General features: G+C 42.4%; 1 protein-coding gene across 4 annotated transcripts in view; it reads right to left on the reverse strand.

Moving 5' to 3' along the window:
* Positions 1–16,413, reverse strand: part of LOC133116402 (calcium-activated potassium channel subunit alpha-1) — a 173,852-nt gene that overhangs the window by 156,803 nt on the left and 636 nt on the right. The gene's annotated exons all lie outside the window — the stretch shown is intronic.

Genomic DNA, 16,413 nt, shown 5'->3' on the forward strand with positions numbered 1-16,413 from the left:
TCTTCCAAGAATTCATATAATAGTTTTAGAATGGGCCCACACTGCTGCGATGATAATTCTGAAAGAATCCATGCTGTTAATCTTTTTTTAAATCTGTGAAGTAATTTTCCACGTTTCCTACATTGTAAAATCCCAAATAGTAGTACCCTCATTTTCTGATTTGCCATCAATGTGTTTTTCCATTACTGTAATACAGATTAAAGGTGTACAATTGCTTTGAAATATTCCATATCGCATTATATTAACCAAAGCTAAAGAACTGTAAAATCAACATTTGCCATTTAATTCTAACTTTTCATTGTTTTCCATTATAATGCTAAATGTTAGCTAGCATGTTATAAAGCACGGTGAAATAAAGATATTTTTTGCGTTTTTTATTATGGAAAACATTCTCCTCATTTAGTAATCGCTAGTTGTGCATGTCCAGTTACCCTGGCAGGTACTTTAAGAGGACATACAGGGAGAACATACAAGTAGGAGCGCCCCTCGCAGTGATAGGGACACAGTACTACATGAGGTGCTTCATTTGCATTTTTACGTAAATCACTGAGGTGATTAAAGATCTGTGTTGAGATAATTACCCTGGTGCCGTAATTTGCCATATGCCATAATGGCATCTAATCAGGTAAGAAAGAGGTATTGTTCCATTGTAAAACCAGCCTGTGCTTGGCACATTGGAAAGAGATGAGATGAATTTCCCCACTTCAATGCAAAGTACTTTGAGATCTTTGACCGAAAACCACTTGATAAATACAAGTCATTATTACAGTACCTCATCCTTACATTTCACAATAGCAGCTCCACAGAAGTGCACTGAACTGAAGTTCACCACGATATTTCCCACCTGTGTACTGTTGACATTACACACATACCGTATTTGCTTTGGTTGAAATGTATAAACTTTCGAAACATTGTATGAACTTCCTTCACCACCTTTGCAGTAATGGGGACACTGTAGTATAGGACGTGTTATCTTTCACAAGAAAAGTCTGACTAGTTTCTGTCCCTGTGTGCCACAGATTTTAATGCGTGTGTGTGTGTGTGTGTGTGTGTGTGTGTGTGTTTTACATTTCATCAAATTTCCCGACTGTTGCGAAGGTTGAGGTGGATTTGTTGTACTGATTTTACTCTTGCCAAAATGGAGTAGTTACATTTTTGCATTAATATTTGTTTTGGCTATGTAAATAACATGGAAAATTCAAAACGGTGTTGTTGACCGCTTTAATTAACCCAGAGTGTGTTGAGGAGGGACAAGAATAATAACTCCTCAGCAGTCAAGCTCATGCCACCCCAACAACACACCACTCTGTTCTGCAATGAGCACAACCTCCTGAATCTACAGGCTTTGAGAACTTTCTCCCCTTACTGACACTAAATGCAGGGTGTCTCTCTGGCAGATTTTAGTCTAAATCCCTTGAATCCACTGAAGTCCCTCACTGCTTCTGTTTTTGAACGCATGTGCTAATTTCAAGGTAATTAATATGAAATACTGCAGATCCAATCTGAATATATTACCATCAGGTCTGTCCATGACGAACAATAACCAAAGATAATGAAAATGTAATTTTATACCAGTAAAGATGGGTAAAAGTGAGAAGGACTCCTCGCACACAAAAACGGCACATCAGCTCCCTGCACATGGGTTTTGGGTTTTTTTCCCGGATTGGAAATATCTTTGCAGCTGTTGTTTACAACCCGTGAGAGATTGCATCTCGCAAAATGTGACATTTTTCCAGAAAGCCTGATCCGATGCACATTTTAGTAGGGGAACTGCTTCATGGAGACCCTCAGGCATATACTCAAGAAAGCAAAACACGGTTTAATTAGCTATTTGGAGGCATTTAATGGAAGCATATGAGAGTCTGAAGTATTATTAAATAAAAAGTAGCTCGTTTGGAAAAATTGCTTGTTAAATCCTTCTTAGTGCCACTGAGCCATAAAGTGAAGTTGCAGTTCAGGGCTGAGCAGGACCAAGTAGGACTCTGTTATGAGCTGTAGCTGACTGGCTGGAACACTCCAACCTGCCTACTCACACAAGCGATAAATGAAGTCCAGTTAAATGATTATGAATGTACTTGCAGGAGAAGCATCCCCAAGCTTGGTGCATATGGACTTGGGGGGGGGGGGGGGTGGTTCTCCTTCTGTGGAGTTGCTCTTTGATCTCCCACTGGAGTCATGTGCAATCGGACACCCGAGAAATATTTTTAGTCATTTGTTTAAAAATACAAGACTGTCTTGTAAAAAGTGCATAACATCAAACAGATGTATTGGTGTCCACATAACAAATGACTGCATTGTATTGACCAATTAATTATTCATATGTGATTCCCCTGTCAATACATTCTCTTCACAAGCACGCACGCACACACGCACACACACACGTACACACACGCACACACACACGCACACACACGCACACACACAGCGTTTTCATTAACTAGTTCCGTGACAGAATTAACGTAAGAAGACAGAACAAATGCTCAACAGGTATTCATAGCATTGCGTAGACTTGACTCTTACCAGCACGCGGGTGTACACCAAGATCCCCCTAGGTACCTAGGATACACACGCACACAATAACAACAATACATTTTTAAAGGAGCGTCACTAAAATACTTATTCTCTTTAAAAGCGAGCTCTTCAGAAGGGGGAAGCAGAGAGGGTTAGACAGAGATGAGACCACACTGCTGAGAGAGCCACAGTGGGGAATCCAACCCCAGGCTGAGACAGCTGATTCATATATGGGTTGAGACTCGGCTGGCTAAGAGAGCTTTGCCAGGGTCTAGAAAGTTCCTTCGATCTAATATATGTTCTAGCCTGAAAGAAAACATGTTTTATGTTGTCATACATTTTGAAAATCCCACTTGCCTGCCACTTAACTTGCTCAGAATTGGGCTTTTTGGTAGTAGTCAACAGGATATTCAGCATGTATCAACTTAAAAATATGTAATATACGTCCATAGGGTGATTTGCTGTGGGGTTGATGTTTTTGCACCAACATACTGGATATAAACAAGGTTTCAGTTTGTTGTGTTTTGTTTTCACTGGAGAAGACAGATTTTTATTTACTAATATTTTGGTTCCTAATATGGCCAGTTTAGCTTCTTTGTTTATGCAAAATAGCACCTGGTTTACAAATAACTGCATACCATTTTTTGTGTTGTGTAAAATTTTTCATCTGCACTGCAGCGACTTCACACACTTGCCATTACAAAAGACTGAATTAAATCTGCCTGCAGAAAAACAAATACATATTGTATTTTCTCATCCAAAACACCCATTCTGTGGTGATTAAATTCCAATTGCAAAAACAGATGGAGGGAAGAAAAGTTTTCTGGCCCTAATAAATGTGTTTGCTCTCAGCAACCATCCTTAACTACTGTCAAACCTGAATTACAGTTTATCCTATGGATAATTGCAATGGCAAAGCTTTGCCCCGTATAATAACGTGCAGTTAGCGGTGATCTCAGACAGCTTGCAGGAAATGCCCTTCCTGTCACGGTGATCTATAACGCTCATGGTAACTGACAGCGGGGCCGTGACACAGAGAGGATTGACTGACAGGGCACAGCTCCTTACTGAATGTAGAGGTGAAAAGCTAAACTTCCAGGCGGCGAGAGGCTGGAAATTTCAGTCACAATAAGGAAGTGGAACAGGGAGCTACGCTACGGCAGGGTAAAAGGAGTTAATAGGGACCGCGCTTGATGGTAGGCAGTCCATTTTGTTTTCTTTACTTCGATGTACGTGAGGTACTGACACCCTCGAATGCAGAGAGGAGCACAGCGTGGCTGGGATTTAATGTGCTTGGCCAGAGCACACTGTGCAGTACACATTATCACACATAAAGCAGTTTGCATTAAAGTGGGAACAGCAGTGGTCAGCCAAGGAAAAAGCTGAGTAAAAGTACAGCACATAATAATAATAAAAGTTAAAAGTTATTTACTTGGCGCTTTTATCCAAAGCGACTTACAGTTGATTAGACAAAGCAGGGGACAACCCCCCTAGTGCAATGTGGAGTTAAGGGTCTTGCCCAAGGGCCCAACAGTGGTGCATATCGTGGCTACACTGGGGTTCAAACCACCAACCTTCCAGGTCCCAGCCATGTACCCAGGCTGCCATGTGCGCTGTGTAAGTATCAAGGGGTAAATTGAGCAACACAATTTACTGTGTCTGGCCAGCTGTTCATTTGACCATTTTCAGAACCATCCTCCACAACACTATTTCAGCACATTACTCAATGGTGCTTCAAAAATACAACAACAACAACAACAACAACAATAATAATAACTTATTTTGACATTTTGACGGATTGCAAGCATCTCGGGTGTAAACAAATCACGTTGGCATGTGTTACTCAACAACAGCTGTAGGTCACAGCTTCTCAGTGGGCTCCAGGAACATACGCAAGTGGGGAAAACACTACGGCTCCCATGTTGTCACTTGAGCACCAAGCTCATTTCTCCTGAGGCCTAAAACGGTTCTGAACCCTAACCCCGTTTCCCCAGAGGCGAGAGACCGAGGCAGAGCCCCCTGACCTGGGCCCGCCTCACCGCTTTCCGCTCCCGGACACCGGAGACACGGCGAGCCCTTAAAGGGGAACCCGTTCCCGTAGCGATAGCCATCTGGATATTAACGCCGATCCGTCCCGGTTGCGGCTCTTCCGTTGGCGTGCTTGCGATAGCATTCCAGCGTCGGAGCGCTGAAGGATTTCTGAAGGTCTGCGATGGAGGGTATTACTGCCGGGAGACGTGACTGACAGGCCAGCCATCACTGCGTGGCCCGTGCCAGCTCAGATGTTGCTGAAATGAGCTCGCCGGAGACAACACAGAGCAGAGCAGCTGTGCCCTTCTCGCTGAGGGGCACCCATCGAGACCGGCCATTGTGGGCTTCCACACGTCACTCTTTAGCATATTTAAATGAATTTCTATTAATATTTACCTCTCAAAAACATACAAGCATCTGCACACAACACACTTAAATGGAAGATACGTGGATAAAGGCAGTGTCTTCTGCTATTATGTTGCTTCTCATCATTGATGGATATGCACACATGCAGAAAATACTGGGCTTATCCAAACCGTTATGAAAGACATAAATGTCCCCAAGGCCCTTGGATACGTCAACACTTATCTAAAATTGCCCCAAATTTGTCATTGTTGAAAATGCAGACGTCTTAGCTCCATTGTTTTTATCTCATATTCACAGGAAGGCAAGCCCATCGCAATTCACCGAGCCCAGAGTCTACTGAGACACGGATTAGGCCTTTCCGTCGTCTCTGCAACTTCAGACTGCATTTCCAGTTCCGCCCTAATCGGAGAAGAAAGGGTCATTTCTGGAATCGTGCAGGGAGGCAAGAACCGAAGATGAGTAGGACTGAATCATCTTCTCCCACCTCCCATGAGTTTATCATTCATCACGTGAGTCAAAATGAAAGAGTTTCAGATTAAGAAGGAAGCAGTGTGGTGTAATGGCTATGGAATTGGAACGAACCAGATAGCTATGGCTTTGAGTTTCAAATGGGCTTCAAATTTAATTGCTTCCTCAAACATCTAGCGGTTTAAATTGATAAAAAGCACCTTTAGTTAATTAGCCCAGAAAATTATGTCTGCTAAGCAAATATATAATAAGCATAATGTGGTGCAATATTGCATTAATTCCGATTCTTACCGTGACACAATGTGGCAGCGCCTTTGTGACTCAGTGCCTTTGGCTCGTATTGTGCAATTAATTCCCATTTTTAATGGCCTATCTTCTGCACGTGAGCCTTCCTTTATTTGAATAGGACCAGGATAAAAAAAAACGAACTTAATAAGCACATACTATGTATATTACTGTATATGTTTAAACATGGGGTGGGGCTCACACCTGAAGTAGGCCTCCTCAGACTAGAGGATAATTTACCGGGCAAAAACTCAATCCATTCGTCCGTTCACACTAGACTGGTGTGTGTGTGTGTGTGTGTGTGTGTGCGTGTGTCTGTGCTTGGGGGGGGGGGGGGGTTGGGCCAGGGGAGGATATGCCATTTTTTACATAACCACCAAGCACAAAATTACACACTGGAGTTTGTCCAATCACACACTGTCACAGTTGTTTACTGACGCAATGCGTCATCACCAATGCGCACGTCTCGGCACAAAACATTTTAAAGTTATTTTTGTATTATTTATGGGGCGATAACAATTTGAAAGCATATCCAATAAAGCATGCCTGCAGCAGGATGAGGACAACAATAATGATGGGTGTAATATTTTTTTATATTTATTTAAATATAGGACACACCAATATCACTAGCTGTAAACTACCTAGAATCGCAGTCTCTCAACTGAATCGAAAGTTTAAACTCCGTCAGGCCTGATTTGACACTGACCATTTGGTGCAAATAGTGTCAACAAGGGAAACAATATTGCCAAACCAGCTCCAAAAGATGGTGTTTCATGAGCTCTCCGTGGTTCTGAAAGGTTGTCTCAGAGTGCGGAGTAACTGCCGGCTGCAGCCCTGAAGTTTAATACCGTTCAACCAAACCGAGAGATCCAGTGTATGACAGCCAAGCACAGCAAAGGTCTCACTCCCCACTTAAACCCAGCCACAAGCATGAACTCAGCACTAAACCCAGCCACGCCCCTCAACTGCCCATTAAACCCAGCCACAGGCCCCAGCTCTCCCTCTTCCTGCCCGACATGCCATCCCTCATCCCCAAACCGCTCAAACACATTATCAGCATCAGCAAGCAGGCTCCGCGGCCCATGCATCTCATTGCCATTTAACTGCCGGTAAGTAATCCATAGCATCCGCACATCCCTCGGTGCTTGATTTCCAGACAACAATTACAGATCCCTTTCAAACTGACATTTTTTTAATGTAAATATTGTTTATGTTGAGGGCTCTGTCGCAATAGTAATGTGCTGCACGGGGGGAAATGGAAAGAACCTCCACTTTTATCCGGTGAAAACAAAGGTACATGCCAATCTAGTTAAAAAAGTAAAACAAGGATGTTTATAACGAATATAATCAAGACCAATGGCATCTCTTGAGCAAAAAATGGGCGGGACCCAAAAAAAAAAAAAAAAATTGATCTCAACCTGTTTTCATTAATTTCTCTTAATAAACAAGCTTGCCAATATTAGGACTAATCAATTGAAGTAACACAGAGCTTTTTTGCATTAAATTATACATTCAATTACCCATTAATGAAGTGTTTTAATCACTAAGTAGCCTAGCCAACACTTACCATGAAAACAACTTGAGATGAATTAGTCTAAAGGAAAGTTTTGTGCCCCAGCAATTTTTAAATCATGAGACACATTGACTGATCATGATCTACAGTAAGTGGAATAATCACTGCACATGCATTACTGTATCAAGAGAAGACCCGTTTATGTCGGCACTTTTGCAAGCCATTCTGAGCACCTGTAAGTGCATCTGCTAAATGCCTAAAAGTAAATGCAAATATGCCATGTCCTCCACTGTTATTAAATATTAAAACACAGCCAAGGTAAGAGCCATTGGCAAACAAAACAAGCTACAGCATCCCATAGCTGCATTCTGCGTTTCTGTCATTTTCACATGAGCTACAGGGCCCACTGAAGTACATCAAATGAATACACTCTCAGATGTTAGATCAGAAATGTGTGATTAGAATGATCTAAACAGAACATTCTGTTCTTAACTGAACATTCTACCGTTGCTATAACAATCACATCTGGTAATTGAAAGCTCTAGAACACTGACTTAGAATTTTGTTTAAACATTCCAAAAAAACCTACTCTTCAAAGGGCTAAAAAACAAGAAGGCTGGGGTAGCTAAAGTGTGGAGTAGTTATTAAGGAACTGCACATAGATCCCCAAAGTTTGCTGGTTTAATTTCCCGACTACTGCTGTACCCTGGAGAAGGCACATAGCCCAATGTGGGGTGAATGACCAGCTGTGAGGTTACACAACAGACCACCGTGATGCGATATTAAAATTAAAATATCATTATATTACATAATATGCACAACATATAAATGATTGAAAATCCTTTGCATATGACGGTACATCTGACAAACTCTGACATTAATTGGAAGCACCTTTACACTGATCATCACATCCTCATCAATTTAACATCAAGATGGAGATGATTGACAGCGCAGCATGGGAGAGGAGTAAAGACACGAGATACACATCACACACCTAGACTCATCTGTAGAAAAAGTGGGCCTCCTCTGTTCATAGCTACAATTAATGACCATAGTCTTCATGAGCATTTCATCCTCAGGTTTTGACACTGAGAATGTGTAACTCCTAATGACCAACTATGTAAGGAACCATTTCATTGTCAAAGGCAAATTATTCATTGCAGAATGACAGTGATATATGAAAGCAAATATGTGGATTTATTATCCAGCACTGACAGCCGTTCTTCAGTTATTGTAAATCGTTTGTTTTTACAGCTAGAGCATGCTATAACAAAGCATTGTGTTCACTCAGTGAGCACTTTATTAGGTATTTATTACACTTTTTTTTTTTTTTTACTTCTACTGCTGTAGCCTATCCACTTAGAGCTATGATGTTATGGTGTTCAGAGATGCTCTTCTGCATACCACTGTTGTAATGCGTGGTTATTTGTATTACTGTCACCTTCCTGTCAGCTTCAACTAGTCTGGCCCTTCTCCTCTGACCTCTCTCATTAACAACTGGATGTTTTTTGTTTTTGTTGTGCATGAAAATCGCAGGAGATCAGGAGTTTCTGAGATATTCAAACCACCCTGCCTGGCACCAACAATCCTTCCATAGTCAAAGTTACATTTCATCCCCATTCTGACATTTGGTCTGACCGCATCTGCATGCTTTTATACATTTAGTCGCTACCACATAATCGGCTGATTAAATATTTGCATTAACAAGCTGGTGTACAGGTCTACCTAATAAAGTGCTCACTGGGTGCAAATGTTGCATCTGAACTGTAGTGCATCATGCTATAGAAGTGACTAAATGAAGACAGACATATTCATAAATAGCTTGGCTTCTATAAATGTCCTAGAAAGGCTCCAGATGATGATCAGTGTCATCTGTGGTAAGTAAATTGTACACTGTACTGTACGTGTCATGGAAATCATCTGTGTAGGAAGCACAGAAATAAACTTGTACATCCTACACAGGTTCATGTGTGATACCCACAACATTGCCTTACCTCTTAATTGTAGGACATGGCACTACCTAAAAAGTGTTAATAATTTATATAAAAATAACAAAGACTGATGTCATATATACTTGTGTCTGTGTATGTGTGTTTGTGAGTGTACGTGCACGTGTGTACATGCGCATGTTTGTATCTGTGTGTGTATGTGCGCCTGGGCATGTTTGTATCTGTGTGTGTATGCGTGTGTGCATAAGTGCATGTGTGCGCTAGTGCATATACCAACATTTTAATGCATTTTCAGAATTGCAGCATGGCAAAATAATTCTGCGCGCAACATAATTTCTAAGAGCCCCCCGGCACTTTGTACCAAGCGGCCTATTGGCTGAAAGACAACGCAGCTGAGACAAAGAGGAGCTGGGCAGAGCCCTGTCACCGGCACCGACGAGCGTCTCCGTGGCGTAGAAGAGCCCTGAAGGTCAGAGGGATGTCCTCTGCCGCCCTCCCCCACCCCCACCCCCACCGCTAAACACATCTCCATTATCTCTTATAACAGCCACTTAACTCTGCGCTCTCCAAAGGTGAAACCACAAGAGCCGCGTCCATCTCCGCCCGTGCGTCTGCACGGATGAGCTCACAGAGAGCCGCACGCTCCATTAGTGGGCCAGCTCTCCTACCGCACTACCCTGGCCTTGCACGATGAACGGGGGGGGATGGAGCAGTTACCCAGATGAGAAAATATCAGATATGGCGTCTTCAGTCTCCATGAAAGAGACTAGTCAAGCAGCTATAGAGTCCATAACAAAGTTACTCGGGATTCAAGATTTAATATACATAGCTGCTGCCTTTTGTAATGCATGTAGCGTAATATAATATATGCACAGTAATGTATGGTTTGTAGTACATATATTGACTTACTGTGCAGGCAAGTAGCATATGGAATAAATCTTGCATTTGTTTGAACAGCAGATTAGCTTGGTGTGCATGGTTTGTGAGGCTCTTTCGGGGTCAACTACAGCATTTTAAGCAATTGTTCTTCACATAACCAATAACACCACCAAAAACATGGGAAACTGCCCTACTTACAGTATCTACTGTTGTGTATAACAGAGGTCTAGATCATCATACTGTATAGCCTTTGCTAACTTATGGTGAATTAGCAAAATGTAGAAACTATCTGGAAAATATTGTGCATCTTGAAAGTTTAACAGCCAGTCTCAGCCATTTATTCACATTCTGATGTGGATAATGAGTAAACGGTCCCAGAAGGCACCAGGGCAACCATGGCAGTTAGTGAGATTCTTCCATCCATAGAATTTCACATTTCTATTCATTGTAGCAGTGTGAACACAAATCCCAGCAATAACAATGATGAGGGCCTTGTTACGCAAGCAAGAGCATTAAATAAATGACAGCAAATCATATTTGTGTCAGGATTGCCTTCTGTGGAAATAAATCAGCTCATAAATAAAGCAGTAATAAAGATGAATTTGAGTGTATGGTGAATTAACATTGCGGCGTCAAATGCTAACCATTTCCGCCGACGCCAGCGCATCCACAGGCGACTGGCAGAACTGAGGAGGCGGGCGGGCCCACTGCATTGTGGGCAGAAGCCAGCACGGGCAGAGCAGGGCAGCCACAGAGGAGCTGCAGCACTGCCAGCACTGGGGGAAACTGGCACACTGGAACTGGGCACGGCTTCCCACCCTCCTCTCCCAATGCAGCCAAAAAGAGGCCTCTGCCCAGAAAATCACATTCACAGCACCATTCACCACCGCCAGAGAAGGCTCTGGATCCTCCCCCTCTGTGACAGGTGATGTAAAATCAAGCCACTCACAGCTTACTTCCGCTATACCTATCCTTCAGGTGTGAAACGAATGAAAAAACGAGAGCTGGGAAAGAAACGACTGCTGGGAAAGATAGTTGTAGTGTTTCTGACGGGCCCATTTATTCTGAATAGCTTTCATTAACAAGCTATCTGAAGTAATCTCTTGAAGATCACCAGTGGGCCAGTTTGAGGTTGCGGTTTAAAATGTACACTCAGGTCAGAGGGGTGGTGCAGTCCGTGGGGCAGCAGAGTCTTAAGCCACATGTGATTCCCCACACGGGTGGTGGATTCAGCCCCACCATGGAACTCTCTCAGCTGTTCTCAGTGCTCTATCTGTTACCCACGCTGCTTTCTACCTGTCTGAACAAAGTTTTGAATAAATAAAAGGGCAGACACTCTGCTTTTTTAAAAATACACATTAAGATTTTAATGTCACTTTTTCTCCCCAATAAGAGGCAAAAAGGCATTTGAAAAGTGTACTCCAGCTAAAATTCCAGCCAATGATCTCCATTCGGCTGCTTGACGAATGCACTCCATGGCATGTGCCGTTCAGAAGCAGCCAGGCTCCTACTCCTCATGTGTACTGGATGGCACATTTCACACAGCCATCTGCAGCTGGGCTCCTATTAATGAGAGCAACAGCTGATCGGTGGGTGTGCACACCCAGCTCAGCCTGTGACCGTTCCTCTGGCCGGACGCCAAGCGTGGGGGAGACTCACCAGCCTGCAGCAGACCCCTCTCAGCACGCTGAACCCCTCTCTAATCTCCACGCGCCGTGACCGAGGCCGGACTCCAACCCCACTGCCGCGTGGCTTATCCTTAACTGAACGAAGAACTTCAACTACAGACGCCTTCTCATTCATGTTATTTAGCATTGTTGTGAATTGACAGGACTTGCTTAAAGGGGCACACTTGCTTAAAGTTGTTGTGCTGTGAGTTACAAACGGCATTACAAAGGAGAGAGGATTGATTCAAGTTTCCCCGTTGGCTTTTTTCTCATAGAAATCAAAGGCAAAGCAGTAGTAAAATGGAGTGCAATTTGCTGTTGCATCGGAGTGTATGACTTGAATATCAATACATTCAGAGGAAAACAGATATTGTTGAACTGGGTGGAAAAAGAAATATGAATGAAATGAAACCTGAAGCTACACCTCATGGACAATGTCCAATTACCAACAAACCTTTACGCACTGACCACATAGCTGATAGTGTAGATATCTACGGTTCTCCTACGAAACAAGTGATGAGACTAGCCATCTTCTGTTCACACCACAGGCTACAACTAAGCTCAAATTGGGCTTATTTTTCCACCCTTCTTCCTTTCCTAGTGTCGTTTCCTTGCCCTAGCTCCACCCATCATGGGGAGGCAAGGAAAGGAAGCCAGAAAAGGAGGTGAAGACAGGGAAATGAAGAAAATATGAATTAGGCAAATGGAATGTCCTTGCTCCTTCATAAGTCGGTTTGAAGCCATGTTACAAAAGTGGCAGATGTGTGGCAGTTGGGGAAAGGTGGATCCGGAGGTTGATCATGTATATATCTATATAATTTATCCTTGTTCTCAGGCAAAGAAAAATAAACAATTAGAAAGCCCATAGAGTGGAATCAGAGGAAGACCTTTCCTGTGTGGCTTTTACATTCAGTCCACCTGAACCCTCCCATACTCTGGGCAACACAATCTCCAGTTGTGCATCGTCCAGTGAAACTACCAGCCATAGCCACAATCATCCGAGACCGTGGGGCTCATCTGTGTACCACAGCATGGTGCCTTACCAAAATGAGCCATCCAGCAACCCAATCCGTGTTTTTGAATGGATCCATAGTAACAACTGATCCATTTTAACACAGGGAATGTAGCACTACAAACGTGAAAATTTTGGTGATAAAATTTTGACAAAGAAAATTCTATGAATATAACCATATACTAATCTAGTCATGTAAGCAGTAGCTGGACTTTTCTGTAAAATTCTGCCCTAGGTGAAAAAATAAAAAAATTGTAACAAAAATGTGAATTGTTTTCATATTTCAGTTTTATCGCCACTACTCTGACATGTGAACTTTCAAGGGTTTGGTGTTCACCAGTGATCTTAACTCAAATATAAAATTGCACATGAGCACTTGACACACGACCAGTGCCTTTTTGGCCAAGTAATAGCGTCCCTAAAACAGCGGACGGGTCTGCACAAGACGGCCTTTCAGTTTCTTGAGCCAGTTTTAGTGACAGGTTGTGAGCCTCGTCACCAGAAATGAACCTGCCGGCGAACAGGACAGAGGAGGTGGAGTGCTGAAACCAATCCCTCCTCCTCACTGCCGCTCACTCGTCTCCTGTAAGAAACAACGGCAGGATGTATACAAGCATTCAGTGCAGGCCATTCAAAACCTGGCAGAATGAAGCATAGCTCAGCAAAAACCAATGACACGGAGACGGAGAGGGTGAACAGGTCCCAAATGTACCAATAACCATCATAACATAGCATCTTTCCACATATAAGCCTCAATTACTTCTAATTTCAGGGCATTTACAACTATATCCAGAGATAATTGTAGGAGTTACAGCCCTTTTTATACATAGCCCTCCCATTTTAGGGAACTAGAAGTAATTGGACAGTTGGGTTCTCTGCGGTTTCTGATTAGACAGGTGTATTCAATAAGAAAGAATAAGAATGCTCTAAAAAGGTTGGTTTGGACATTTGGTCTATGTCCTGACTGTATATGTTTCTGTACTTATTTCTTAGCCTCAAAATGGCTTCCTTGACCATCATTGGCACATCTGGTCATCATGTTTACAACCGCCAATAATAAACTCTAAAGGTAATCAAAGGCCTATAATCAATCTTTCGTAACCAACATTTTTGTGTACGATTTAAGTGTTTATTTTTCATTTATCATTTATGATATGTTTGTTTCACAATAATAATCTTTCAACTAAAAGGAGTGCCTTGTGTGTTGTACGAACTCTGCCGAAAAGCTGAGCTAGACAGACAAGGTGGGGGAGTTGGGGGCTGTTGCTGAGGAAGAAAGGAATATGATTTCAATCGGTGGCAAGCCTCTGTTTGAACTTCTGCTTTTGTAAATGCAAATTTATGACTTAAAAGACACCTGCTGAATATATGCAGTTTGCATGTAATCTAACTTTGCGCCTTGACAGGCCCCAGTGCAAATGGTTGTTCTGGAAGCTAACCATGTGTACATGAGCCTATGTCAAATGTGAAACATATGTATATCAAAGAAAAAGATAGTACTACTACTGGACCTTATGCCAAATGAAACATCCATCCATCCATCCATTATCTGAACCCGCTTATCCTCAACAGGGTCGCAGGGGGGCTGGAGCCTATCCCAGCATACATTGGGCGAAAGGCAGGAATACACCCTGGACAGGTCGCCAGTCCATCGCAGGGCACACACACCATTCACTCACACACTCACACACTCATGCACTCATACACTCATACACTCACACACTCATACACTCATACACTCATACACTCATACACTCATACACTCATACACTCATACCTACGGGCAATTTAGACTCTCCAATCAGCCTAACCTGCATGTCTTTGGACTGTGGGAGGAAACCCACGCAGACACAGGGAGAACATGCAAACTCCGCACAGAGAGGCCCCAGCCGACGGGGATTCGAACCCAGGACCTCCTTGCTGTGAGGCAGCAGTGCTACCCACTGCACCATCCGTGTCGCCTACCAAATGAAACATATGTATACCAAATAATAAGAATGAACTAACAACAGCAGTTTGTATGATGATTTATTTTACTAATGAATGATGATATGTATCAGTTAAAATTAATGATAGTTAAATGCTTATTGAAAATAAACACACCATGCCAGGTTATCAGTAAAACTTGGTTGAGAGTTGACCAAGATAATGGTTTACCGATAATGGTTTAGCTTTGTCTTGTGCATTGCTCTTCTGGACCAAAATATTATTGCAATAAAAAACGTATTATTCACCAGCCCCGGACTTTGAATCTTTTCCAGAGAACCGACCTGTCGCACAAACCTTTGATGGTATGGGCCTATGGGGTCAGAATGCATACCATCTTGTTCACAAGCCTTATGTTTCTACTGGGGCCTGTTGGGCATATGCAGTGTACCACCCAGTCCACAAAGCATTACAAATGACACAACATAGAAATATTGCTTTATCATTCAGAAATGTACAAAAATGTACCAGAAATGTGTGTGTTTGGGCTTCCAGGATCTTTTATTCAGATGAAGGCCCATGTCCAATCTCATTGTAGAACATCACTCATTTAAGAGTGACTTTTTTCTCACTATGGTATTAGTATTTTGACAATCATTGGAATAAGCAACAAATGTTTAACAATTAACAATGCATTTAGATTGAACCGTGACCGCAAATTCATTCAAAACCCACTTCTGCCAATAGAGACTATTTTAATCTATACATTTTATTTGAAAAACAATGAATAAAAGACAACATTAGAGTGCAGTGTGTTTTAAAGCAATGAGAACATTTAAAATGCTAATTTCAGGCCCCAGGATTCAACACCAGTTCGGATCAGTTGGTATGAATGCACCTTATTCACCCAGAGAATTAAAAGGTAATGAAGCACTGGAGACTACAGGTTTGTCAAAGCCAAGCCCTTTAAAACTTAACTACACCACGAACAAGATGGCACACCCTACCCACCTCCCAGAACTGTTTAACATTTCATCACCAACATGCACGGTTCACAGGACAGTCATTGGACAATCGGGCACCACGTCGAGCGGTTTCAGTTTAAGAATAATGGTAGCACTAAACCTGCTGTGCAAAAGAGGTAAGTCACCAATACACTTTTTTATTCTCATGTGGAAGACCGGAAAAGACGTATGGAAATTCGAGGAGATCGGGAAAAAACGAGCTGCGTCTGGGGACCACAATAGGAATTAATGTTACATCTGATGGGAGATTCCACAAAAAATAAACACATAACTTCCAACATATATTACTTGCACATGCACATATCGGACCTAAAACAAGGCCTTACAATTAGTGTGTTCATCCAACATTTGACTGTAGCCTATATGAAGTGACTTAGCTTGCCGTTGGTGGTTAAGGACCTTAGATAGATAGCAACAAACACTGAATTCTCTAATAATCTAAAATGAAAGTGCTTCACGTCGTTTTCCGTGTGGTTTGTCTAGTAACCCAATATAGTTCATAAACCAGACCACAGTGATATAATCTACATCATTAATGTGTAGGCCTACAATGCGAAAAGTACGGATGTAGACGGCTGCGTACAAAAATAAGGAGAAGGCCGCTGCGGGGAAACAGGCAACTGAGATTACCGTCATCCTCCTCAACAGGTTGGGGTTTCCAGCCGATTCAAAGTCAGAAGCAAACGAGCACCTCTATACAGAAACCAGAGCGGCTTCTGTCTCCATAGTCAAACACGAGAGACCGCAAATCAATCGTATTCTTTTTGAAATATTTTATAAC

Source organism: Conger conger, chromosome 2 (assembly GCF_963514075.1).
Source record: "Conger conger chromosome 2, fConCon1.1, whole genome shotgun sequence".
Lineage (NCBI taxonomy): Eukaryota > Metazoa > Chordata > Actinopteri > Anguilliformes > Congridae > Conger > Conger conger.